The sequence below is a fragment of the Oncorhynchus keta genome, chromosome 24 (genome assembly GCF_023373465.1).
Source record: "Oncorhynchus keta strain PuntledgeMale-10-30-2019 chromosome 24, Oket_V2, whole genome shotgun sequence".
Taxonomy (NCBI): domain Eukaryota; kingdom Metazoa; phylum Chordata; class Actinopteri; order Salmoniformes; family Salmonidae; genus Oncorhynchus; species Oncorhynchus keta.
In genome coordinates this window covers 7964371-7989666 of record NC_068444.1, presented here as the reverse complement: position 1 = coordinate 7989666, position 25296 = coordinate 7964371, and positions in this window count along the sequence as shown.

Sequence of the window (25296 nt, the reverse complement as noted above, 5' to 3'; positions counted from 1 at the left end):
GCCAGGCTCTCAGTGCAGGGTCTGAGGGACCCCAGGGTGTGGAGCCAGGCTCTCAGTGCAGGGTCTGAGGAACTCCAGGGTGTGGAGCCAGGCTCTCAGTGCAGGGTCTGAGGGACTCCAGGGTGTGGAGCCAGGCTCTCAGTGCAGGGTCTGAGGGACCCCAGGGTGCGGAGCCAGGCTCTCAGTGCAGGGTCTGAGGAACTCCAGGGTGTGGAGCCAGGCTCTCAGGGGAGGGTCTGAGGAACTCCAGGGTGTGGAGCCAGGCTCTCAGTGCAGGGTCTGAGGGACCCCAGGGTGTGGAGCCAGGCTCTCAGTGCAGGGTCTGAGGAACTCCAGGGTGTGGAGCCAGGCTCTCAGTGCAGGGTCTGAGGAACTCCAGGGTGTTGGGCCAGGCTCTCAGCGGAGGGTCTGAGGAACTCCAGGGTGTGGAGCCAGGCTCTCAGTGCAGGGTCTGAGGGACCCCAGGGTGTGGAGCCAGGCTCTCAGTGCAGGGTCTGAGGGACCCCAGGGTGTGGAGCCAGGCTCTCAATGCAGGGTCTGAGGGACTCCAGGGTGTGGAGCCAGGCTCTCAGTGCAGGGTCTGAGGGACTCCAGGGTGTGGAGCCAGGCTCTCAGTGCAGGGTCTGAGGGACCCCAGGGTGTGGAGCCAGGCTCTCAGTGCAGGGTCTGAGGGACCCCAGGGTGTGGAGCCAGGCTCTCAGTGGAGGGTCTGAGGGACCCCAGGGTGTGGAGCCAGGCTCTCAGTGCAGGGTCTGAGGGACCCCAGGGTGTGGAGCCAGGCTCTCAGTGCAGGGTCTGAGGGACCCCAGGGTGTGGAGCCAGGCTCTCAGTGCAGGGTCTGAGGGACCCCAGGGTGTGGAGCCAGGCTCTCAGTGCAGGGTCTGAGGGACCCCAGGGTGTGGAGCCAGGCTCTCAGTGCAGGGTCTGAGGGACCCCAGGGTGTGGAGCCAGGCTCTCAGTGCAGGGTCTGAGGGACCCCAGGGTGTGGAGCCAGTCTCTCAGCGGAGGGTCTGAGGGACCCCAGGGTGTGGAGCCAGGCTCTCAATGCAGGGTCTGGGGGACCCCAGGGTGTGGAGCCAGGCTCTCAATGCAGGGTCTGGGGGACCCCAGGGTGTGGAGCCAGGCTCTCAGTGCAGGGTCTGAGGGACCCCAGGGTGTGGAGCCAGTCTCTCAGCGGAGGGTCTGGGGGACCCCAGGGTGTGGAGCCAGGCTCTCAGTGCAGGGTCTGAGGGACCCCAGGGTGTGGAGCCAGGCTCTCAGTGCAGGGTCTGAGGGACCCCAGGGTGTGGAGCCAGTCTCTCAGCGGAGGGTCTGGGGGACCCCAGGGTGTGGAGCCAGGCTCTCAGTGCAGGGTCTGAGGGACCCCAGGGTGTGGAGCCAGGCTCTCAGTGCAGGGTCTGAGGGACCCCAGGGTGTGGAGCCAGGCTCTCAGCGGTGGGTCTGAGGGACCCCAGAGTGATGAGCCAGGCTCTCAGTGCAGGGTCTGAGGGACCCCAGGGTGTGGAGCCAGGCTCTCAGTGCAGGGTCTGGGGGACCCCAGGGTGTGGAGCCAGGCTCTCAGCGGAGGGTCTGGGGGACCCCAGGGTGTGGAGCCAGGCTCTCAGCGGAGGGTCTGAGGGACCCCAGAGTGATGAGCCAGGCTCTCAGTGCAGGGTCTGAGGGACCACAGGGTGTGGAGCCAGGCTCTCAGTGCAGGGTCTGAGGAACTCCAGGGTGTGGAGCCAGGCTCTCAATGCAGGGTCTGAGGAACTCCAGGGTGTGGAGCCAGGCTCTCAGCGGAGGGTCTGAGGGACCCCAGAGTGATGAGCCAGGCTCTCAGTGCAGGGTCTGAGGAACTCCAGGGTGTGGAGCCAGGCTCTCAGTGCAGGGTCTGAGGGACCCCAGGGTGTGGAGCCAGGCTCTCAGTGCAGGGTCTGAGGGACCCCAGGGTGTGGAGCCAGGCTCTCAGTGCAGGGTCTGAGGGACCCCAGGGTGTGGAGCCAGGCTCTCAGTGCAGGGTCTGAGGAACTCCAGGGTGTGGAGCCAGGCTCTCAGTGCAGGGTCTGAGGGACTCCAGGGTGTGGAGCCAGGCTCTCAGTGCAGGGTCTGAGGGACCCCAGGGTGTGGAGCCAGGCTCTCAGTGCAGGGTCTGAGGAACTCCAGGGTGTGGAGCCAGGCTCTCAGGGGAGGGTCTGAGGAACTCCAGGGTGTGGAGCCAGGCTCTCAGTGCAGGGTCTGAGGGACCCCAGGGTGTGGAGCCAGGCTCTCAGTGCAGGGTCTGAGGAACTCCAGGGTGTGGAGCCAGGCTCTCAGTGCAGGGTCTGAGGAACTCCAGGGTGTTGGGCCAGGCTCTCAGCGGAGGGTCTGAGGAACTCCAGGGTGTGGAGCCAGGCTCTAAGTGCAGGGTCTGAGGGACCCCAGGGTGTGGAGCCAGGCTCTCAGTGCAGGGTCTGAGGGACCCCAGGGTGTGGAGCCAGGCTCTCAATGCAGGGTCTGAGGGACTGCAGGGTGTGGAGCCAGGCTCTCAGTGCAGGGTCTGAGGGACTCCAGGGTGTGGAGCCAGGCTCTCAGTGCAGGGTCTGAGGAACCCCAGGGTGTGGAGCCAGGCTCTCAGTGGAGGGTCTGAGGGACCCCAGGGTGTGGAGCCAGGCTCTCAGTGCAGGGTCTGAGGGACCCCAGGGTGTGGAGCCAGGCTCTCAGTGCAGGGTCTGAGGGACCCCAGGGTGTGGAGCCAGGCTCTCAGTGCAGGGTCTGAGGGACCCCAGGGTGTGGAGCCAGGCTCTCGGTGCAGGGTCTGAGGGACCCCAGGGTGTGGAGCCAGGCTCTCAGTGCAGGGTCTGGGGGACTCCAGGGTGTGGAGCCAGGCTCTCAGTGCAGGGTCTGAGGGACCCCAGGGTGTGGAGCCAGTCTCTCAGCGGAGGGTCTGAGGGACCCCAGGGTGTGGAGCCAGGCTCTCAATGCAGGGTCTGGGGGACCCCAGGGTGTGGAGCCAGGCTCTCAATGCAGGGTCTGGGGGACCCCAGGGTGTGGAGCCAGGCTCTCAGTGCAGGGTCTGGGGGACCCCAGGGTGTGGAGCCAGGCTCTCAGTGCAGGGTCTGGGGGACCCCAGGGTGTGGAGCCAGGCTCTCAGTGCAGGGTCTGGGGGACCCCAGGGTGTGGAGCCAGGCTCTCAGTGCAGGGTCTGAGGAACTCCAGGGTGTGGAGCCAGGCTCTCAGTGCAGGGTCTGAGGGACTTCAGGGTGTGGAGCCAGGCTCTCAGTGCAGGGTCTGAGGGACCCCAGGGTGTGGAGCCAGGCTCTCAGTGCAGGGTCTGAGGGACCCCAGGGTGTGGAGCCAGGCTCTCAGTGCAGGGTCTGAGGGACCCCAGGGTGTGGAGCCAGGCTCTCAGTGCAGGGTCTGAGGGACCCCAGGGTGTGGAGCCAGGCTCTCAGTGCAGGGTCTGAGGGACCCCAGGGTGTGGAGCCAGGCTCTCAATGCAGGGTCTGAGGAACTCCAGGGTGTGGTTCAGGGTCTGAGGGACCCCAGGGTGTGGTTCAGGGTCTGAGGGACCCCAGGGTGTGGTTCAGGGTCTGAGGGACCCCAGGGTGTGGTTCAGGGTCTGAGGGACCCCAGGGTGTGGTTCAGGGTCTGAGGGACCCCAGGGTGTGGTTCAGGGTCTGAGGGACCCCAGGGTGTGGTTCAGGGTCTGAGGGACCCCAGGGTGTGGTTCAGGGTCTGAGGGACCCCAGGGTGTGGTTCAGGGTCTGAGGGACCCCAGGGTGTGGTTCAGGGTCTGAGGGACCCCAGGGTGTGGTTCAGGGTCTGAGGGACCCCAGGGTGTGGTTCAGGGTCTGAGGGACCCCAGGGTGTGGTTCAGGGTCTGAGGGACCCCAGGGTGTGGTTCAGGGTCTGAGGGACCCCAGGGTGTGGTTCAGGGTCTGAGGGACCCCAGGGTGTGGTTCAGGGTCTGAGGGACCCCAGGGTGTGGTTCAGGGTCTGAGGGACCCCAGGGTGTGGTTCTCTCACTCCTGAATTTGAGTGACGTCTGCCCATGTCTCTTCTCATGGCCACATGTGGTTTATTGTAAATCAGATCATGGCCACATGTGGTTTATTGTAAATCAGATCATGGCCACATGTGTTTTATTGTAAATCAGATCATGGCCACATGTGGTTTATTGTAAATCAGATCATGGCCACATGTGTTTTATTGTAAATCAGATCATGGCCACATGTGGTTTATTGTAAATCAGATCATGGCCACATGTGGTTTATTGTAAATCAGATCATGGCCACATGTGGTTTATTGTAAATCAGATCATGGCCACATGTGTTTTATTGTAAATCAGATCATGGCCACATGTGGTTTATTGTAAATCAGATCATGGCCACATGTGTTTTATTGTAAATCAGATCATGGCCACGTGTGGTTTATTGTAAATCAGATCATGGCCACATGTGTTTTATTGTAAATCAGATCATGGCCACATGTGTTTTATTGTAAATCAGATCATGGCCACATGTGTTTTATTGTAAATCAGATCATGGCCACATGTGTTTTATTGTAAATCAGATCATGGCCACATGTGTTTTATTGTAAATCAGATCATGGCCACATGTCTTTTATTGTAAATCAGATCATGGCCACGTGTGGTTTATTGTAAATCAGATCATGGCCACATGTGGTTTATTGTAAATCAGATCATGGCCACATGTGGTTTATTGTAAATCAGATCATGGCCACATGTGGTTTATTGTAAATCAGATCATGGCCACGTGTGGTTTATTGTAAATCAGATCATGGCCACATGTGGTTTATTGTAAATCAGATCATGGCCACATGTGGTTTATTGTAAATCAGATCATGGCCACATGTGGTTTATTGTAAATCAGATCATGGCCATGTGTGGTTTATTGTAAATCAGATCATGGCCATGTGTGGTTTATTGTAAATCAGATCATGGCCACATGTGGTTTATTGTAAATCAGATCATGGCCACATGTGGTTTATTGTAAATCAGATCATGGCCACATGTGGTTATCTTTTCATTCCTTTCAGTATCACTAGCTAAATCAAATCAAATCAAATCAAATCAAATTTTATTTCTCACATACACATGGTTAGCAGATGTTAATGCGAGTGTAGCGAAATGCTTGTGCTTCTAGTTCCGACAATGCAGTGATAACCAACAAGTAATCTAACTAACAATTCCAAAACTACTGTCTTATACACAGTGTAAGGGGATAAAGAATATGTACATAAGGATATATGAATGAGTGATGGTACAGGGCAGTATAAAGTAGATGGTATCGAGTACAGTATATACATATGAGATGAGTATGCAGACAAAGTAAACAAAGTGGCATAGTTAAAGTGGCTAGTGATACATGTATTACATAAGGATGCAGTCGATGATATAGAGTACAGTATATACGTATGCATATGAGATGAATAATGTAGGGTAAGTAACATTATATAAGGTAGCATTGTATAAAGTGGCTAGTGATATATTTACATCATTTCCCATCAATTCCCATTATTAAATTGGCTGGAGTTGGGTCAGTGTCAATGTCAGTGTGTTGGCAGCAGCCACTCAATGTTAGTGGTGGCTGTTTAACAGTCTGATGGCCTTGAGATAGAAGCTGTTTTTCAGTCTCTCGGTCCCAGCGTTGATGCACCTGTACTGACCTCGCCTTCTGGATGATAGCGGGTGAACAGGCAGTGGCTCGGGTGGTTGATGTCCTTGATGATCTTTATGGCCTTCCTGTAACATCGGGTGGTGTAGGTGTCCTGGAGGGCAGGTAGTTTGCCCCCGGTGATGCGTTGTGCAGACCTCACTACCCTCTGGACAGCCTTACGGTAGAGGGCGGTGCAGTTGCCTTACCAGGCGGTGGGTGATACAGCCTGACAGGATGCTCTCGATTGTTCATCTGTAGAAGTTTGTGAGTGCTTTTGGTGACAAGCCGAATTTCTTCAGCCTCCTGAGGTTGAAGAGGCACTGCTGCGCCTTCTTCACGACGCTGTCAGTGTGAGTGGACCAATTCAGTTTGTCTGTGATGTGTATGCCGAGGAACTTAAAACTTGCTACCCTCTCCACTACTGTTCCATCGATGTGGATAGGGGGGTGTTCCTTCTGCTGTTTCCTGAAGTCCACAATCATCTCCTTAGTTTTGTTGACGTTGAGTGTGAGGTTATTTTCCTGACACCACACTCCGAGGGCCCTCACCTCCTCCCTGTAGGCCGTCTCGTCGTTGTTGGTAAACATAGCTTCTAGATATCATCCTTTATTTCTGGACACATAGGCTCTCTCCTGGTCTTCAGTGTCTGTCCTTATGCATAGGCTCTCTCCTGGTCTTCAGTGTCTGTCCTTACATATAGGTTCTCTCCTGGTCTTCAGTGTCTGTCCTTATGCATAGGCTCTCTCCTGGTCTTCAGTGTCTGTCCTTATGCATAGGCTCTCTCCTGGTCCTCAGTGTCTGTCCTTATGCATAGGCTCTCTCCTGGTCCTCAGTGTCTGTCCTTATGCATAGGCTCTCTCCTGGTCTTCAGTGTCTGTCCTTATGCATAGGCTCTCTCCTGGTCCTCAGTGTCTGTCCCTATATATAGGCTCTCTCCTGGTCTTCAGTGTCTGTCCTTACATATAGGCTCTCTCCTGGTCTTCAGGGTCTGTCCCTACATATAGGCTCTCTCCTGGTCTTCAGTGTCTGTCCTTACATATAGGCTCTCTCCTGGTCTTCAGTGTCTGTCCCTACATATAGGCTCTCTCCTGGTCTTCAGTGTCTGTCCTTACATATAGGCTCTCTCCTGGTCTTCAGTGTCTGTCCTTACATATAGGCTCTCTCCTGGTCTTCAGTGTCTGTCCCTACATATAGGCTCTCTCCTGGTCCTCAGTGTCTGTCCTTACATATAGGCTCTCTCCTGGTCTTCAGTGTCTGTCCTTACATATAGGCTCTCTCCTGGTCTTCAGTGTCTGTCCTTACATATAGGCTCTCTCCTGGTCTTCAGTGTCTGTCCCTACATATAGGCTCTCTCCTGGTCTTCAGTGTCTGTCCCTACATATAGGCTCTCTCCTGGTCCTCAGTGTCTGTCCCTACATATAGGCTCTCTCCTGGTCTTCAGTGTCTGTCCTTATGCATAGGCTCTCTCCTGGTCTTCAGTGTCTGTCCTTATGCATAGGCTCTCTCCTGGTCTTCAGTGTCTGTCCCTACATATAGGCTCTCTCCTAGTCCTCAGTGTCTGTCCTTACATATAGGCTCTCTCCTGGTCCTCAGTGTCTGTCCTTACATATAGGCTCTCTCCTGGTCCTCAGTGTCTGTCCCTACATATAGGCTCTCTCCTGGTCTTCAGTGTCTGTCCTTATGCATAGGCTCTCTCCTGGTCTTCAGTGTCTGTCCCTACATATAAGCTCTCTCCTGGTCTTCAGTGTCTGTCCTTATGCATAGGCTCTCTCCTGGTCCTCAGTGTCTGTCCCTACATATAGGCTCTCTCCTGGTCCTCAGTGTCTGTCCTTATGCATAGGCTCTCTCCTGGTCCTCAGTGTCTGTCCTTATGCATAGGCTCTCTCCTGGTCTTCAGTGTCTGTCCTTATGCATAGGCTCTCTCCTGGTCCTCAGTGTCTGTCCCTACATATAGGCTCTCTCCTGGTCTTCAGTGTCTGTCCTTACATATAGGCTCTCTCCTGGTCTTCAGTGTCTGTCCTTATGCATAGGCTCTCTCCTGGTCCTCAGTGTCTGTCCTTACATATAGGCTCTCTCCTGGTCTTCAGTGTCTGTCCTTATGCATAGGCTCTCTCCTGGTCCTCAGTGTCTGTCCCTACATATAGGCTCTCTCCTGGTCCTCAGTGTCTGTCCTTACATATAGGCTCTCTCCTGGTCTTCAGTGTCTGTCCTTATGCATAGGCTCTCTCCTGGTCCTCAGTGTCTGTCCTTACATATAGGCTCTCTCCTGGTCTTCAGTGTCTGTCCTTACATATAGGCTCTCTCCTGGTCTTCAGTGTCTGTCCTTATGCATAGGCTCTCTCCTGGTCCTCAGTGTCTGTCCCTACATATAGGCTCTCTCCTGGTCCTCAGTGTCTGTCCTTATGCATAGGCTCTCTCCTGGTCCTCAGTGTCTGTCCTTATGCATAGGCTCTCTCCTGGTCCTCAGTGTCTGTCCTTATGCATAGGCTCTCTCCTGGTCTTCAGTGTCTGTCCTTATGCATAGGCTCTCTCCTGGTCCTCAGTGTCTGTCCCTACATATAGGCTCTCTCCTGGTCTTCAGTGTCTGTCCTTATGCATAGGCTCTCTCCTGGTCCTCAGTGTCTGTCCCTACATATAGGCTCTCTCCTGGTCCTCAGTGTCTGTCCTTATGCATAGGCTCTCTCCTGGTCCTCAGTGTCTGTCCTTATGCATAGGCTCTCTCCTGGTCCTCAGTGTCTGTCCTTATGCATAGGCTCTCTCCTGGTCTTCAGTGTCTGTCCTTATGCATAGGCTCTCTCCTGGTCCTCAGTGTCTGTCCCTACATATAGGCTCTCTCCTGGTCCTCATTGTCTGTCCCTACATATAGGCTCTCTCCTGGTCTTCAGTGTCTGTCCTTACATATAGGCTCTCTCCTGGTCTTCAGTGTCTGTCCTTATGCATAGGCTCTCTCCTGGTCTTCAGTGTCTGTCCTTACATATAGGCTCTCTCCTGGTCTTCAGTGTCTGTCCCTATATATAGGCTCTCTCCTGGTCTTCAGTGTCTGTCCTTACATATAGGCTCTCTCCTGGTCTTCAGTGTCTGTCCCTACATATAGGCTCTCTCCTGGTCTTCAGTGTCTGTCCTTACATATAGGCTCTCTCCTGGTCTTCAGTGTCTGTCCCTACATATAGGCTCTCTCCTGGTCCTCAGTGTCTGTCCTTACATATAGGCTCTCTCCTGGTCTTCAGTGTCTGTCCTTACATATAGGCTCTCTCCTGGTCCTCAGTGTCTGTCCCTACATATAGGCTCTCTCCTGGTCCTCAGTGTCTGTCCTTACATATAGGCTCTCTCCTGGTCTTCAGTGTCTGTCCTTACATATAGGCTCTCTCCTGGTCTTCAGTGTCTGTCCTTACATATAGGCTCTCTCCTGGTCTTCAGTGTCTGTCCCTACATATAGGCTCTCTCCTGGTCTTCAGTGTCTGTCCTTACGCATAGGCTCTCTCCTGGTCCGCAGTGTCTGTCCCTACATATAGGCTCTCTCCTGGTCTTCAGTGTCTGTCCTTATGCATAGGCTCTCTCCTGGTCTTCAGTGTCTGTCCTTATGCATAGGCTCTCTCCTGGTCTTCAGTGTCTGTCCCTACATATAGGCTCTCTCCTAGTCCTCAGTGTCTGTCCTTACATATAGGCTCTCTCCTGGTCCTCAGTGTCTGTCCTTACATATAGGCTCTCTCCTGGTCCTCAGTGTCTGTCCCTACATATAGGCTCTCTCCTGGTCTTCAGTGTCTGTCCTTATGCATAGGCTCTCTCCTGGTCTTCAGTGTCTGTCCCTACATATAAGCTCTCTCCTGGTCTTCAGTGTCTGTCCTTATGCATAGGCTCTCTCCTGGTCCTCAGTGTCTGTCCCTACATATAGGCTCTCTCCTGGTCCTCAGTGTCTGTCCTTATGCATAGGCTCTCTCCTGGTCCTCAGTGTCTGTCCTTATGCATAGGCTCTCTCCTGGTCTTCAGTGTCTGTCCTTATGCATAGGCTCTCTCCTGGTCCTCAGTGTCTGTCCCTACATATAGGCTCTCTCCTGGTCTTCAGTGTCTGTCCTTACATATAGGCTCTCTCCTGGTCTTCAGTGTCTGTCCTTATGCATAGGCTCTCTCCTGGTCCTCAGTGTCTGTCCTTACATATAGGCTCTCTCCTGGTCTTCAGTGTCTGTCCTTATGCATAGGCTCTCTCCTGGTCCTCAGTGTCTGTCCCTACATATAGGCTCTCTCCTGGTCCTCAGTGTCTGTCCTTACATATAGGCTCTCTCCTGGTCTTCAGTGTCTGTCCTTATGCATAGGCTCTCTCCTGGTCCTCAGTGTCTGTCCTTACATATAGGCTCTCTCCTGGTCTTCAGTGTCTGTCCTTACATATAGGCTCTCTCCTGGTCTTCAGTGTCTGTCCTTATGCATAGGCTCTCTCCTGGTCCTCAGTGTCTGTCCCTACATATAGGCTCTCTCCTGGTCCTCAGTGTCTGTCCTTATGCATAGGCTCTCTCCTGGTCCTCAGTGTCTGTCCTTATGCATAGGCTCTCTCCTGGTCCTCAGTGTCTGTCCTTATGCATAGGCTCTCTCCTGGTCTTCAGTGTCTGTCCTTATGCATAGGCTCTCTCCTGGTCCTCAGTGTCTGTCCCTACATATAGGCTCTCTCCTGGTCTTCAGTGTCTGTCCTTATGCATAGGCTCTCTCCTGGTCCTCAGTGTCTGTCCCTACATATAGGCTCTCTCCTGGTCCTCAGTGTCTGTCCTTATGCATAGGCTCTCTCCTGGTCCTCAGTGTCTGTCCTTATGCATAGGCTCTCTCCTGGTCCTCAGTGTCTGTCCTTATGCATAGGCTCTCGCCTGGTCTTCAGTGTCTGTCCTTATGCATAGGCTCTCTCCTGGTCCTCAGTGTCTGTCCCTACATATAGGCTCTCTCCTGGTCCTCAGTGTCTGTCCCTACATATAGGCTCTCTCCTGGTCTTCAGTGTCTGTCCTTACATATAGGCTCTCTCCTGGTCTTCAGTGTCTGTCCTTATGCATAGGCTCTCTCCTGGTCTTCAGTGTCTGTCCTTACATATAGGCTCTCTCCTGGTCTTCAGTGTCTGTCCTTACATATAGGCTCTCTCCTGGTCTTCAGTGTCTGTCCTTACATATAGGCTCTCTCCTGGTCTTCAGTGTCTGTCCTTATGCATAGGCTCTCTCCTGGTCTTCAGTGTCTGTCCTTATGCATAGGCTCTCTCCTGGTCCTCAGTGTCTGTCCTTACATATAGGCTCTCTCCTGGTCTTCAGTGTCTGTCCTTACATATAGGCTCTCTCCTGGTCTTCAGTGTCTGTCCTTACATATAGGCTCTCTCCTGGTCTTCAGTGTCTGTCCCTACATATAGGCTCTCTCCTGGTCTTCAGTGTCTGTCCCTACATATAGGCTCTCTCCTGGTCTTCAGTGTCTGTCCTTACATATAGGCTCTCTCCTGGTCTTCAGTGTCTGTCCTTACATATAGGCTCTCTCCTGGTCTTCAGTGTCTGTCCTTATGCATAGGCTCTCTCCTGGTCTTCAGTGTCTGTCCTTACATATAGGCTCTCTCCTGGTCTTCAGTGTCTGTCCTTACATATAGGCTCTCTCCTGGTCTTCAGTGTCTGTCCTTACACATAGGCTCTCTCCTGGTCTTCAGTGTCTGTCCTTATGCATAGGCTCTCTCCTGGTCTTCAGTGTCTGTCCTTATGCATAGGCTCTCTCCTGGTCCTCAGTGTCTGTCCTTACATATAGGCTCTCTCCTGGTCTTCAGTGTCTGTCCTTACATATAGGCTCTCTCCTGGTCTTCAGTGTCTGTCCTTACATATAGGCTCTCTCCTGGTCTTCAGTGTCTGTCCTTACATATAGGCTCTCTCCTGGTCCTCAGTGTCTGTCCCTACATATAGGCTCTCTCCTGGTCTTCAGTGTCTGTCCTTACATATAGGCTCTCTCCTGGTCTTCAGTGTCTGTCCTTACATATAGGCTCTCTCCTGGTCCTCAGTGTCTGTCCTTAGACATAGGCTCTCTCCTGGTCTTCAGTGTCTGTCCTTACATATAGGCTCTCTCCTGGTCTTCAGTGTCTGTCCTTACATATAGGCTCTCTCCTGGTCTTCAGTGTCTGTCCTTACATATAGGCTCTCTCCTGGTCTTCAGTGTCTGTCCTTATGCATAGGCTCTCTCCTGGTCTTCAGTGTCTGTCCTTATGCATAGGCTCTCTCCTGGTCCTCAGTGTCTGTCCTTACATATAGGCTCTCTCCTGGTCTTCAGTGTCTGTCCTTACATATAGGCTCTCTCCTGGTCTTCAGTGTCTGTCCTTACATATAGGCTCTCTCCTGGTCTTCAGTGTCTGTCCTTATGCATAGGCTCTCTCCTGGTCTTCAGTGTCTGTCCTTACATATAGGCTCTCTCCTGGTCTTCAGTGTCTGTCCTTACACATAGGCTCTCTCCTGGTCTTCAGTGTCTGTCCTTACACATAGGCTCTCTCCTGGTCTTCAGTGTCTGTCCTTACATATAGGCTCTCTCCTGGTCTTCAGTGTCTGTCCTTAGACATAGGCTCTCTCCTGGTCTTCAGTGTCTGTCCTTACACATAGGCTCTCTCCTGGTCTTCAGTGTCTGTCCTTACACATAGGCTCTCTCCTGGTCTTCAGTGTCTGTCCTTATGCATAGACTCTCTCCTGGTCTTCAGTGTCTGTTCTGTGTATCTTTCTAGCTGTCTCCTGTGCCACCGTTGTATCGGACTCAAGGGAAGGTTAGTGGCTGAATGTGTAGACACATGAAAGATGAGTCAACAGTAGATCTAACAGTAATATACTCCCCTCTGTCTCCTCGACTAACACAGACTTAATTCGCCCCGGCAAAATCTCTTTAATATTCCCTCTCTCGAAATGTGCTTTTTTTGAGAAAGGCAGAACAGAACAATCACTTTATCACAAGGCTACATTCCATTTAATGACGTCCCAAATGGCATCCTCTTGTCTCGATATAGCCCACTCCTTTTTTCCACCTGATCCCTTTTTTTTGATCCCCTTGTCCAAAGTAGTGCCCGTTTGGGGCTCGCGCCAGATCGTCATGCCCTCTTCATGTAGAGATTTGTACGGTCGACATGGTCATTTATTTTACAGCACTATTCAAGACATTAACGGTAGAGGAAAGAGTAGAGTAGAGTAGAGTAGAGTAGAGTAGAGTAGAGTAGAGTAGACTAGAGTAGACTAGACTAGACTAGAGTAGAGTAGAGTAGAGTAGAGTAGAGTAGAGTAGAGTAGAGTAGAGTAGAGTAGAGTTGACTAGACTAGACTAGAGTAGAGTAGAGTAGAGTAGAGTAGAGTAGAGTAGAGTAGAGAGCAGAGTAGAGTAGAGTAGAGTAGAGTAGAGTAGAGTAGAGTAGAGTAGAGTAGAGTAGAGTAGAGTAGTAGGCTGCTACAGACAGACAGTACATAGGCTGCTACAGACAGACAATACACAGGCTGCCACAGACAGTCCATAGGCGGCTATAGACAGACAGTACATAGGCTACTACAGACAGACAGTACATAGGCTGCTACAGACAATACATAGGCTGATACAGACAGACAGTACATAGGCTGCTACAGACAGACAGTACATGGGCTGCTACAGACAGTACATAGGCTGCTACAGACAATACATAGGCTGCTACAGACAGACAGTACATAGGCTGCTACAGACAGTACATAGGCTGCTACAGACAATACATAGGCTGATACAGACAGACAGTACATAGGCTGCTACAGACAGTACATAGGCTGCTACAGACAGACAGTACATAGGCTGCTACAGACAATACATAGGCTGCTACAGACAGACAGTACATAGGCTGCTACAGACAGTACATAGCCTGCTACAGACAATACATGGTCAGTGTCCCAAATGGCATCCCTATTCCATGTATAGTGCACTATATGGTCAAAAGTAGGGCACTATATAGGGCATGGGGTGCCATTGGTGATACATTTTTCAGTCCTTTTTTTATCACTGATGATAACTTTGTTGATTCTTAAGGTTTGGTTTGAGAATGCTTGTTTTAAAATTTTAGTTTTATCAATCCAACCACATGTTTACCAGAGAGCAGCACTGTGTAGATAAAAGCTCTTTGATCCAGACTTTCAAAGACCGTATTTTTCCCTTTTCATTCCATTTGTTTCTCCTTTTTTTTAAATTTACTTTCCATTTTCTTTGCCTTTTTCTTGATTTCTTGCCTTCTTTGTGCCTCGTATGGATAATAAATGAAAACGTATATTTTTTTTGTCGCTAGTGGCTTGTGAAATTCATGAGGAATTGGACGTTTGGATCGCTTTAGGTTTGTGGTGCTTGCTCGTAGTATTGAACATGATTAAAGGTATTGAAACAAACAATGAACATTATGTCAATTGTCGCTGAGGCTTTTAAGGGCCTTTTTAAGAAAATCTATGTCATTGTCAAGCTAGTTTTATTTTTTAAGCTCAGACACACAGGTAGGATTGTCTCACATTTTTTTCTGCCGACAGTACTTAGCACCTCTGAAAAGACTGTCGCCTGTCAATCTCTTGTGTGCTCACGCAGCAGCGTCCTTGACATCGTCAGCCACTCAGCCTTGTTGAAATACTCCAAACCAGGTGGCAGTAGCATTGTTTGGCAATGCATATCCGCGTCTATTGCTTATGGTCTAGAATCCAATCTATCTGAGCTAATGTTGCTATTTCGTAGAAAACCTTTTTTGATACGAATCAGATGGCCACAGCTAGATAACTACCTAGCAAGATGATGAAGAAATAATTGAATTCACTGTCCATCATCCCGTACTGTCAATTCCAGCCTATAGCCATGTTTAGCTAGCTAGCTAACGTTAGCATATTCTCTGGCTAGCACAACACAGCTAGCTAGCTAAGGACACTGCACTAAGTCTGCACGTAATCACATAGGACTAGGATGTCAGGGTAGTTGGTTCTTCATACCCTGGGTCACATAGGACTAGTAGGTCAGGGTAGTTGGTTCTTCATACCCTGGGTCACATAGGACTAGGATGTCAGGGTAGTTGGTTCTTCATACCCTGGGTCACATAGGACTAGGAGGTCAGGGTAGTTGGTTCCTCATACCCTGGGTCACATAGGACTAGGAGGTCAGGGTAGTTGGTTCTTCATACCCTGGGTCACATAGGACTAGGAGATCTGGGTGGTTTGTTCTTTATTTCAGTAGAAACATGTTAACATTTCTCTAAAAGCATTCGTTTCTGGAGGAAAATACAGTATGATAAATTCCTCTTCAACACTGACTATACTCAGAGAGACTACTCAGCCACAGTGTTGTGGAGACGCTTATGTGGGTCTTCCAGATGTTGTTTTGCATCTCAGAACCTACTGGGTCCTCTCTTGATGAGAACATGTCTTGATTCCAAAATGGCACCCTATTCCCTATATAGTGCAGTACTTTTTGACCAGAGCCCTATGGCACCCTATTCCCTATATAGTGCACTACTCTTGACCATAGCCCTATGGGGTTAGGTGCCCTATAAAATGAATTGGGTGCCATTTGGGATGGTGCCTGTGTCTTTTTGCAATATTTAGAATCCAACTGCGTTTAAGCCCAGGAAAGAGAAAGTAGACTAAAAATACAGTATGTAACAGTATGTTTGGAAACTCTGTGTACGTCTCAGGTCTACATCAATGATGTCTCCTGGAATCTGAAGCACACACACACACACAGATCGCACGCACTTGGAGTAGGGATGGTAGATAGTGTGCGTGATCGACAGGGACAGAAGCAGAAGATGGTTGTCTGGTGTTTAATGGGTGTCTGGTGTTTAATGGGTGTCTGGTGTTTAATGGGTGTCTGGTGTTTAATGGTTGTCTGGTGTTTAATGGGTGTCTGGTGTTTAATGGGTGTCTGGTGTTTAATGGGTGTCTGGTGTTTAATGGGTGTCTGGTGTTTAATGGGTGTCTGGTGTTTAATGGGTGTCTGGTGTTTAATGGTTGTCTGGTGTTTAATGGGTGTCTGGTGTTTAATGGTTGTCTGGTGTTTAATGGGTGTCTGGTGTTTAATGGGTGTCTGGTGTTTAATGGGTGTCTGGTGTTTAATGGGTGTCTGGTGTTTAATGGGTGCCTGGTGTTTAATGGGTGTCTGGTGTGGTGTTTAATGAGTGTCTGGTGTTTAATGGGTGTCTGGTGTTTAATGGGTGTCTGGTGTTTAATGGGTGCCTGGTGTTTAATGGGTGTCTGGTGTTTAATGGGTGTCTGGTGTTTAATGGGTGTCTGGTGTTTAATGGGTGTCTGGTGTTTAATGGGTGTCTGGTGTTTAATGGGTGTCTGGTGTTTAATGGGTGTCTGGTGTTTAATGGGTGTCTGGTGTTTAATGGGTGTCTGGTGTTTAATGGGTGTCTGGTGTTTAATGGGTGTCTGGTGTTTAATGGGTGTCTGGTGTTTAATGGGTGTCTGGTGTTTAATGGGTGCCTGGTGTTTAATGGGTGTCTGGTGTTTAATGGGTGTCTGGTGTTTAATGGGTGTCTGGTGTTTAATGGGTGTCTGGTGTTTAATGGGTGTCTGGTGTTTAATGGGTGTCTGGTGTTTAATGGGTGTCTGGTGTTTAATGGGTGTCTGGTGTTTAATGGGTGTCTGGTGTTTAATGGGTGTCTGGTGTTTAATGGGTGTCTGGTGTTTAATGGGTGTCTGGTGTTTAATGGGTGTCTGGTGTTTAATGGGTGTCTGGTGTGGTGTTTAATGGGTGTCTGGTGTTTAATGGGTGTCTGGTGTTTAATGGGTGTCTGGTGTTTAATGGGTGTCTGGTGTTTAATGGGTGTCTGGTGTTTAATGGGTGTCTGGTGTTTAATGGGTGTCTGGTGTTTAATGGGTGTCTGGTGTTTAATGGGTGCCTGGTGTTTAATGGGTGTCTGGTGTTTAATGGGTGTCTGGTGTTTAATGGGTGTCCTAGATTCCCTCTCCTCTGTACTGTTGTCATTTATCTGATGGGCACAAAGACTCTTATCTCGCACTGTTGTCAAACAGAGTTGGAGGTGACGGAGAGGTGCTTCGTCATCATATCATTAGTCGGTCATTATACAGTATACTGTGTACACACACCTCCTTCATATAGACTACCACGTTATTCTAGTTTCATATATACTACCACGTTATTCTACCTTCATATAGACTACCACGTTATTCTAGTTTCATATAGACTACCACGTTATTCTAGTTTCATATAGACTACCACATTATTCAACCTTCATATAGACTACCACATTATTCTACCTTCATATAGACTACCACATTATTCTACCTTCATATAGACTACCACGTTATTCTAGTTTCATATAGACTACCACATTATTCTACCTTCATATAGACTACCACATTATTCTACCTTCATATAGACTACCACGTGATTCTAGTTCATATAGACTACCACGTTATTCTACCTTCATATAGACTACCACGTTATTCTAGTTTCATATAGACTACCACGTGATTCTAGTTCATAAAGACTACCACGTTATTCTACCTTCATATAGACTACCACGTTATTCTAGTTTCATATAGACTACCACGTTATTCTACCTTCATATAGACTACCACGTTATTCTAGTTTCATATAGACTACCACGTTATTCTAGCTTCATATAGACTACCACATTATTCTACCTTCATATAGACTACCACGTTATTCTAGTTTCATATAGACTACCACGTTATTCTAGTTTCATATAGACTACCACATTATTCTACCTTCATATAGACTACCACATTATTCTAGTTCATAAAGACTACCACGTTATTCTACCTTCATATAGACTACCATGTTATTCTAGTTTCATATAGACTACCACGTTATTCTACCTTCATATAGACTACCATGTTATTCTAGTTTCATATAGACTACCACGTGATTCTAGTTCATATAGACTACCACGTTATTCTCCCTTCATATAGACTACCATGTTATTCTAGTTTCATATAGACTACCACATTATTCTAGTTTCATATAGACTACCACGTGATTCTAGCTTCATATAGACTACCACATTATTCTAGCTTCATAAAGACTACCACGTTATTCTACCTTCATATAGACTACCACGTTATTCTACCTTCATATAGACTACCACATTATTCTAGTTTCATATAGACTACCACGTTATTCTACTTCATAAAGACTACCACGTTATTCTACCTTCATATAGACTACCACGTTATTCTAGTTTCATATAGACTACCACGTTATTCTACCTTCATAAAGACTACCACGTTATTCTACCTTCATATAGACTACCACGTTATTCTAGTTTCATATAGACTACCACGTTATTCTACCTTCATATAGACTACCACGTTATTCTACCTTCATATAGACTACCACGTTATTCTAGTTTCATATAGACTACCACATTATTCTACCTTCATATAGACTACCACATTATTCTAGCTTCATAAAGACTACCACATTATTCTACCTTCATATAGACTACCACATTATTCTACCTTCATATAGACTACCACAGTGTTCTACCTTCATATAGACTACCACATTATTCAACCTTCATAAAGACTACCACATTATTCTACCTTCATATAGACTACCACATTATTCTACCTTCATATAGACTACCACAGTGTTCTACCTTCATATAGACTACCACATTATTCTACCTTCATATAGACTACCACATTATTCTACCTTCATATAGACTACCACGTTATTCTACCTTCATATAGACTACCATGTTATTCTAGTTTCATATAGACTACCACGGTATTCTAGTTTCATATAGACTACCACGTTATTCTACCTTCATATAGACTACCACGTTATTCTACCTTCATATAGACTACCACGTTATTCTAGTTTCATATAGACTACCACATTATTCTACCTTCATATAGACTACCACGTTATTCTACCTTCATATAGACTACCACGTTATTCTAGTTTCATATAGACTACCACGTTATTCTACCTTCATATAGACTACCACGTTATTCTACCTTCATATAGACTACCACGTTATTCTAGTTTCATATAGACTACCACATTATTCTACCTTCATATAGACTACCACGTTATTCTACCTTCATATAGACTACCACATTATTCTACCTTCATATAGACTACCACATTATTCAACCTTCATATAGACTACCACAGTGTTCTACCTTCATATAGACTATCACAGTGTTCTCCCTTCATATAGACTACCACAGTGTTCTCCCTTCATATAGACTATCACAGTGTTCTACCTTCATATAGACTACCACAGTGTTCTACCTTCATATAGACTACCACAGTGTTCTACCTTCATATAGACTACCACATTATTCTACCTTCATATAGACTACCACAGTGTTCTACCTTCATATAGACTACCACAGTGTTCTACCTTCATATAGACTACCACAGTGTTCTACCTTCATATAGACTACCACAGTGTTCTACCTTCATATAGACTACCACAGTGTTCTATCTTTAAATAGACTACCACAGTGTTCTATCTCTAAATAGACTACCACAGTGTTCTATCTTTAAATAGACTACCACAGTGTTCTATCTCTAAATAGACTACCACAGTGTTCTATCTTTAAATAGACTACCACAGTGTTCTATCTTTAAATAGACTACCACAGTGTTCTATCTTTAAATAGACTACCACAGTGTTCTATCTTTAAATAGACTACCACAGTGTTCTATCTTTAAATAGACTACCACAGTGTTCTATCTTTAAATAGACTACCACAGTGTTCTATCTTTAAATAGACTACCACAGTGTTCTATCTTTAAATAGACTACCACATTGTTCTATCTTTAAATAGACTACCACAGTGTTTTATCTTTAAATAGACTACCACAGTGTTCTATCTTTAAATAGACTACCACAGTGTTCTATCTTTAAATAGACTACCACAGTGTTCTATCTTTAAATAGACTACCACAGTGTTCTATCTTTAAATAGACTACCACAGTGTTCTATCTTTAAATAGACTACCACGGTGTTCTACCTTCATATAGACTACCACAGTGTTCTATCTCTAAATAGACTACCACAGTGTTCTATCTTTAAATAGACTACCACAGTGTTCTATCTTTAAATAGACTACCACATTGTTCTATGTTTAAATAGACTACCACAGTGTTCTATCTTTAAATAGACTACCACAGTGTTTTATCTTTAAATAGACTACCACAGTGTTCTATCTTTAAATAGACTACCACGGTGTTCTACCTTCATATAGACTACCACAGTGTTCTATCTTTAAATAGACTACCACAGTGTTCTATCTTTAAATAGACTACCACAGTGTTCTATCTTTAAATAGACTACCACATTGTTCTATCTTTAAATAGACTACCACAGTGTTCTATCTTTAAATAGACTACCACAGTGTTTTATCTTTAAATAGACTACCACAGTGTTCTATCTTTAAATAGACTACCACAGTGTTCTATCTTTAAATAGACTACCACAGTGTTCTATCTTTAAATAGACTACCACAGTGTTCTATCTTTAAATAGACTACCACAGTGTTCTATCTTTAAATAGACTACCACAGTGTTCTATCTTTAAATAGACTACCACAGTGTTCTATCTTTAAATAGACTACCACAGTGTTCTATCTTTAAATAGACTACCACAGTGTTCTATCTTTAAATAGACTACCACAGTGTTCTATCTTTAAATAGACTACCACAGTGTTCTATCTTTAAATAGACTACCACAGTGTTCTATCTTTAAATAGACTACCACATAATTCTGCCTTCATATAGACTACCACATTATTCTTACTTTTCACCATCCGCAATTCATGTAGATCCATATAATTACATGTAGAATCAATCGGTTAATCAATTATGTAATCGGATTTTATTTGTCACGTGCCGAATACAACAGGTGTTGACTACCATGAAATGCTTGCTTACGAGCCCCTGTCAACGTTAAAAGAATAGAATGAGACCAATAGAACTAGTAGAATGAAGCTATATACAGGGAGTTCCAGTAGCAGCTCAATGTGCAGAGGTACGAGGTATTTCAGGTAGATGTGTACATGAAGGAAGGCTAAAGTGACTAGACATTAGGATAGATAATAATAAGGTACTTGCGGTAGATATGTACATGAAGGCAGGGTAAAGTGACTAGGCATCCGGATAGATAATAATAAGGTATTTGAGGTAGATATGTACATGAAGGCAGGGTAAAGTGACTAGACATCAGGATAGATAATAATAAGGTACTTGCGGTAGATATGTACATGAAGGCAGGGTGAAGTGACTAGACATCAGGATAGATAATAATAAGGTATTTGAGGTAGATATGTACATGAAGGCAGGGTAAAGTGACTAGACATTAGGATAGATAATAATAAGGTATTTCAGGTAGATATGTACATGAAGGCATGGTAAAGTGATTAGGCATCAGGATAGATAATAATAAGGTATTTGAGGTAGATATGTACATGAAGGCAGGGTAAAGTGACTAGGCATCAGGATAGATAATAATAAGGTATTTGAGGTAGATATGTACATGAAGGCAGAGTAAAGTGACTAGGCATCCGGATAGATAATAATAAGGTATTTCAGGTAGATGTGTACATGAAGGCAGGGTAAAGTGACTAGGCATCAGGATAGATAATAATAAGGTATTTCAGGTAGATGTGTACATGAAGGAAGGCTAAAGTGACTAGACATTAGGATAGATAATAATAAGGTACTTGCGGTAGATATGTACATGAAGGCAGGGTAAAGTGACTAGGCATCAGGATAGATAATAATAAGGTATTTCAGGTAGATATGTACATGAAGGCAGGGTAAAGTGACTAGGCATCCGGATAGATAATAATAAGGTATTTCAGGTAGATATGTACATGAAGGCAGGGTAAAGTGACTAGGCATCAGGATAGATAATAATAAGGTATCTGAGGTAGATATGTACATGAAGGCAGGGTAAAGTGACTAGGCATCAGGATAGATAATAATAAGGTATTTCAGGTAGATATGTACATGAAGGCAGGGTAAAGTGACTAGGCATCAGGATAGATAATAATAAGGTATTTCAGGTAGATATGTACATGAAGGCAGGGTAAAGTGACTAGGCATCAGGATAGATAATAATAAGGTATTTGAGGTAGAGATGTACATGAAGGCAGGGTAAAGTGATTAGGCATCAGGATAGATAATAATAAGGTATCTGAGGTAGATATGTACATGAAGGCAGGGTAAAGTGACTAGGCATCCGGATAGATAATAATAAGGTATTTGAGGTAGATATGTACATGAAGGCAGGGTGAAGTTACTAGGCATCCGGATAGATAATAATAAGGTATTTGAGGTAGATATGTACATGAAGGCAGGGTAAAGTGACTAGGCATCCGGATAGATAATAATAAGGTATTTCAGGTAGATATGTACATGAAGGCAGGGTAAAGTGACTAGGCATCCGGATAGATAATAATAAGGTATTTCAGGTAGATATGTACATGAAGGCAGGGTGAAGTGACTAGGCATCAGGATAGATAATAATAAGGTATTTGAGGTAGAATTGTACATGAAGGCTGGGTAAAGTGACTAGGCATCAGGATAGATAATAATAATGTATTTCAGGTAGAATTGTACATGAAGGCTGGGTGAAGTGACTAGGCATCAGGATAGATAATAATAAGGTATTTGAGGTAGAATTGTACATGAAGGCTGGGTAAAGTGACTAGGCATCAGGATAGATAATAATAAGGTATTTGAGGTAGAATTGTACATGAAGGCTGGGTAAAGTGACTAGGCATCAGGATAGATAATAATAAGGTATTTCAGGTAGATATGTACATGAAGGCAGGGTAAAGTGACATCCGGATAGATAATAATAAGGTATTTCAGGTAGATGTGTACATGAAGGAAGGCTAAAGTGACTAGGCATCAGGATAGATAATAATAAGGTATTTCAGGTAGATATGTACATGAAGGCAGGGTAAAGTGACATCCGGATAGATAATAATAAGGTATTTGAGGTAGATATGTACATGAAGGCAGGGTAAAGTGACTAGGCATCAGGATAGATAATAATAAGGTATTTGAGGTAGATATGTACATGAAGGCAGGGTAAAGTGACTAGGCATCAGGATAGATAATAATAAGGTATTTGAGGTAGATATGTACATGAAGGCAGGGTAAAGTGACTAGGCATCAGGATAGATAATAATAAGGTATTTGAGGTAGATATGTACATGAAGGCAGGGTAAAGTGACTAGGCATCAGGATAGATAATAATAAGGTATTTGAGGTAGATATGTACATGAAGGCAGGGTAAAGTGACTAGGCATCAGGATAGATAATAATAAGGTATCTGAGGTAGATATGTACATGAAGGCAGGGTAAAGTGACTAGGCATCAGGATAGATAATAATAAGGTATTTGAGGTAGATATGTACATGAAGGCAGGGTGAAGTGACTAGGCATCAGGATAGATAATAATTAGGTATTTCAGGTAGATATGTACATGAAGGCAGGGTGAAGTGACTAGGCATCAGGATAGATAATAATAAGGTATTTCAGGTAGATGTGTACATGAAGGAAGGCTAAAGTGACTAGGCATCAGGATAGATAATAATAAGGTATTTGAGGTAGATATGTACATGAAGGCAGGGTAAAGTGACTAGGCATCAGGATAGATAATAATAAGGTATTTGAGGTAGATATGTACATGAAGGCAGGGTAAAGTGACTAGGCATCAGGATAGATAATAATAAGGTATCTGAGGTAGATATGTACATGAAGGCAGGGTAAAGTGACTAGGCATCAGGATAGATAATAATAAGGTATCTGAGGTAGATATGTACATGAAGGCAGGGTAAAGTGACTAGGCATCAGGATAGATAATAATAAGGTATTTCAGGTAGATGTGTACATGAAGGAAGGCTAAAGTGACTAGGCATCAGGATAGATAATAATAAGGTATTTCAGGTAGATATGTACATGAAGGAAGGCTAAAGTGACTAGGCATCAGGATAGATAATAATAAGGTATTTCAGGTAGATGTGTACATGAAGGAAGGCTAAAGTGACTAGACATTAGGATAGATAATAATAAGGTACTTGCGGTAGATATGTACATGAAGGCAGGGTAAAGTGACTAGGCATCAGGATAGATAATAATAAGGTATTTCAGGTAGATATGTACATGAAGGCAGGGTAAAGTGACTAGGCATCAGGATAGATACTAATACCAGTCAAATAAAAGACAGTAGCAGCATACGATGCGTGTGAATGTGTGTGTATGTCTGTGTGTGGCTCTGTTTACATGGTTGTGTTTTGTGTGTATTTGCATATATACACTGTAAACCTCAATGTGATGTCATTACTCAAAACATTTGGAGGAATATCTGAGTCCAGTTACTTACATTGATTTTCGTTACTCGATAAAGTCACTGTGACTCTAACTGCATTAACCTGTTGGTCGAGAGCCGATGCTCCAGTATCGTTTGCCGGAAGGTAGCAGGGTGAACTGTCTATAGATTGGGTGGCTGAAGTCTTCATCAATGTTGTAAGCCACCGCCTGATATAGAGGTCCCGGATGGCAGGGAGTTCGGCCCTAGTGATCGACACTTTGCTGTCGAGGGCGGTGCATTTGCCATTCCAAAGCGGTGATGCAGCCAGTCAAGATGCTCTCGATGGTGCAACTGTTGAACTTTTTGAGGATCCCGATCCAAATCTTTTCAGCCTCCTGTGTGGGTTTGTGTGGACCATGTTAAGAGGTTAAGTCCTTAGTGATGTTGTCACGACTGCTGCCGAAGTCGAAGCCTCTCCTTGTTCGGGCGGTGCTCGGCGGTCGACGTCACCGGTCTTCTAGCCATCATTGATCCATTTTTCATTTTCCATTGGTTTTTGTCTTGTCTTCCTACACACCTGGCTTCAATCTCATTCATTACCTGTTGTGTATTTAACCCTCTGTTTCCCCTCACGTCTTTGTCAGAGATTGTTTTATGTTATGTGAGATTCTCCTGCGCCTGACTTCCCTGCCACCTTCACACATGACTGTGACAGAATCTCTGACCCTACATGAAGTCAGCAGGAGAAGGTACCCCGACCATGGAGGTAGAGGAGCGCGTCATGGAACATACGGCGATGATTTCCAAACTGAGCGTCGCCATGCATTGTCCAGAATATGGACCGCTGGGAGACACAGGGAGTTTTTCCAGCACCTCCACCAGCACAGCCGGAGTCTCCGCTCCCCTTTTCCACCTGAACCGAGCTGGATCCATACATTCATACCACAGGGATACGACGAAGATGCTGCCGGGTGCCAGTGTTTCCCCCTTCAACTAAGCCTTTACCTGGCCACCCAGCTCCATCAGACCGTGAGAAGATGGTCCTTCTGTAGCTCAGTTGGTAGAGCATGGCGCTTGTAACGCCAGGGTAGTGGGTTCGATCCCCGGGACCACCCATACGTAGAATGTATGCACACATGACTGTAAGTCGCTTTGGATAAAAGCGTCTGATAAATGGCATATATTATTATTATATTAGTTTCGCCCTTGTCTCGTGCCTCCCTGGGAAAGCCCTTGAGTGGGCCAGCGCTGTGTGTGGAGGGGGAGATGTGTCGTTGGACAATTTTGAGGAGTTCACCCGCTGTTTCTGGGCAGTATTCAACCACCCACCCGAGGGCAGAGCGGTGGGTGAGCGCCTCTACCATCTGAGGCAGG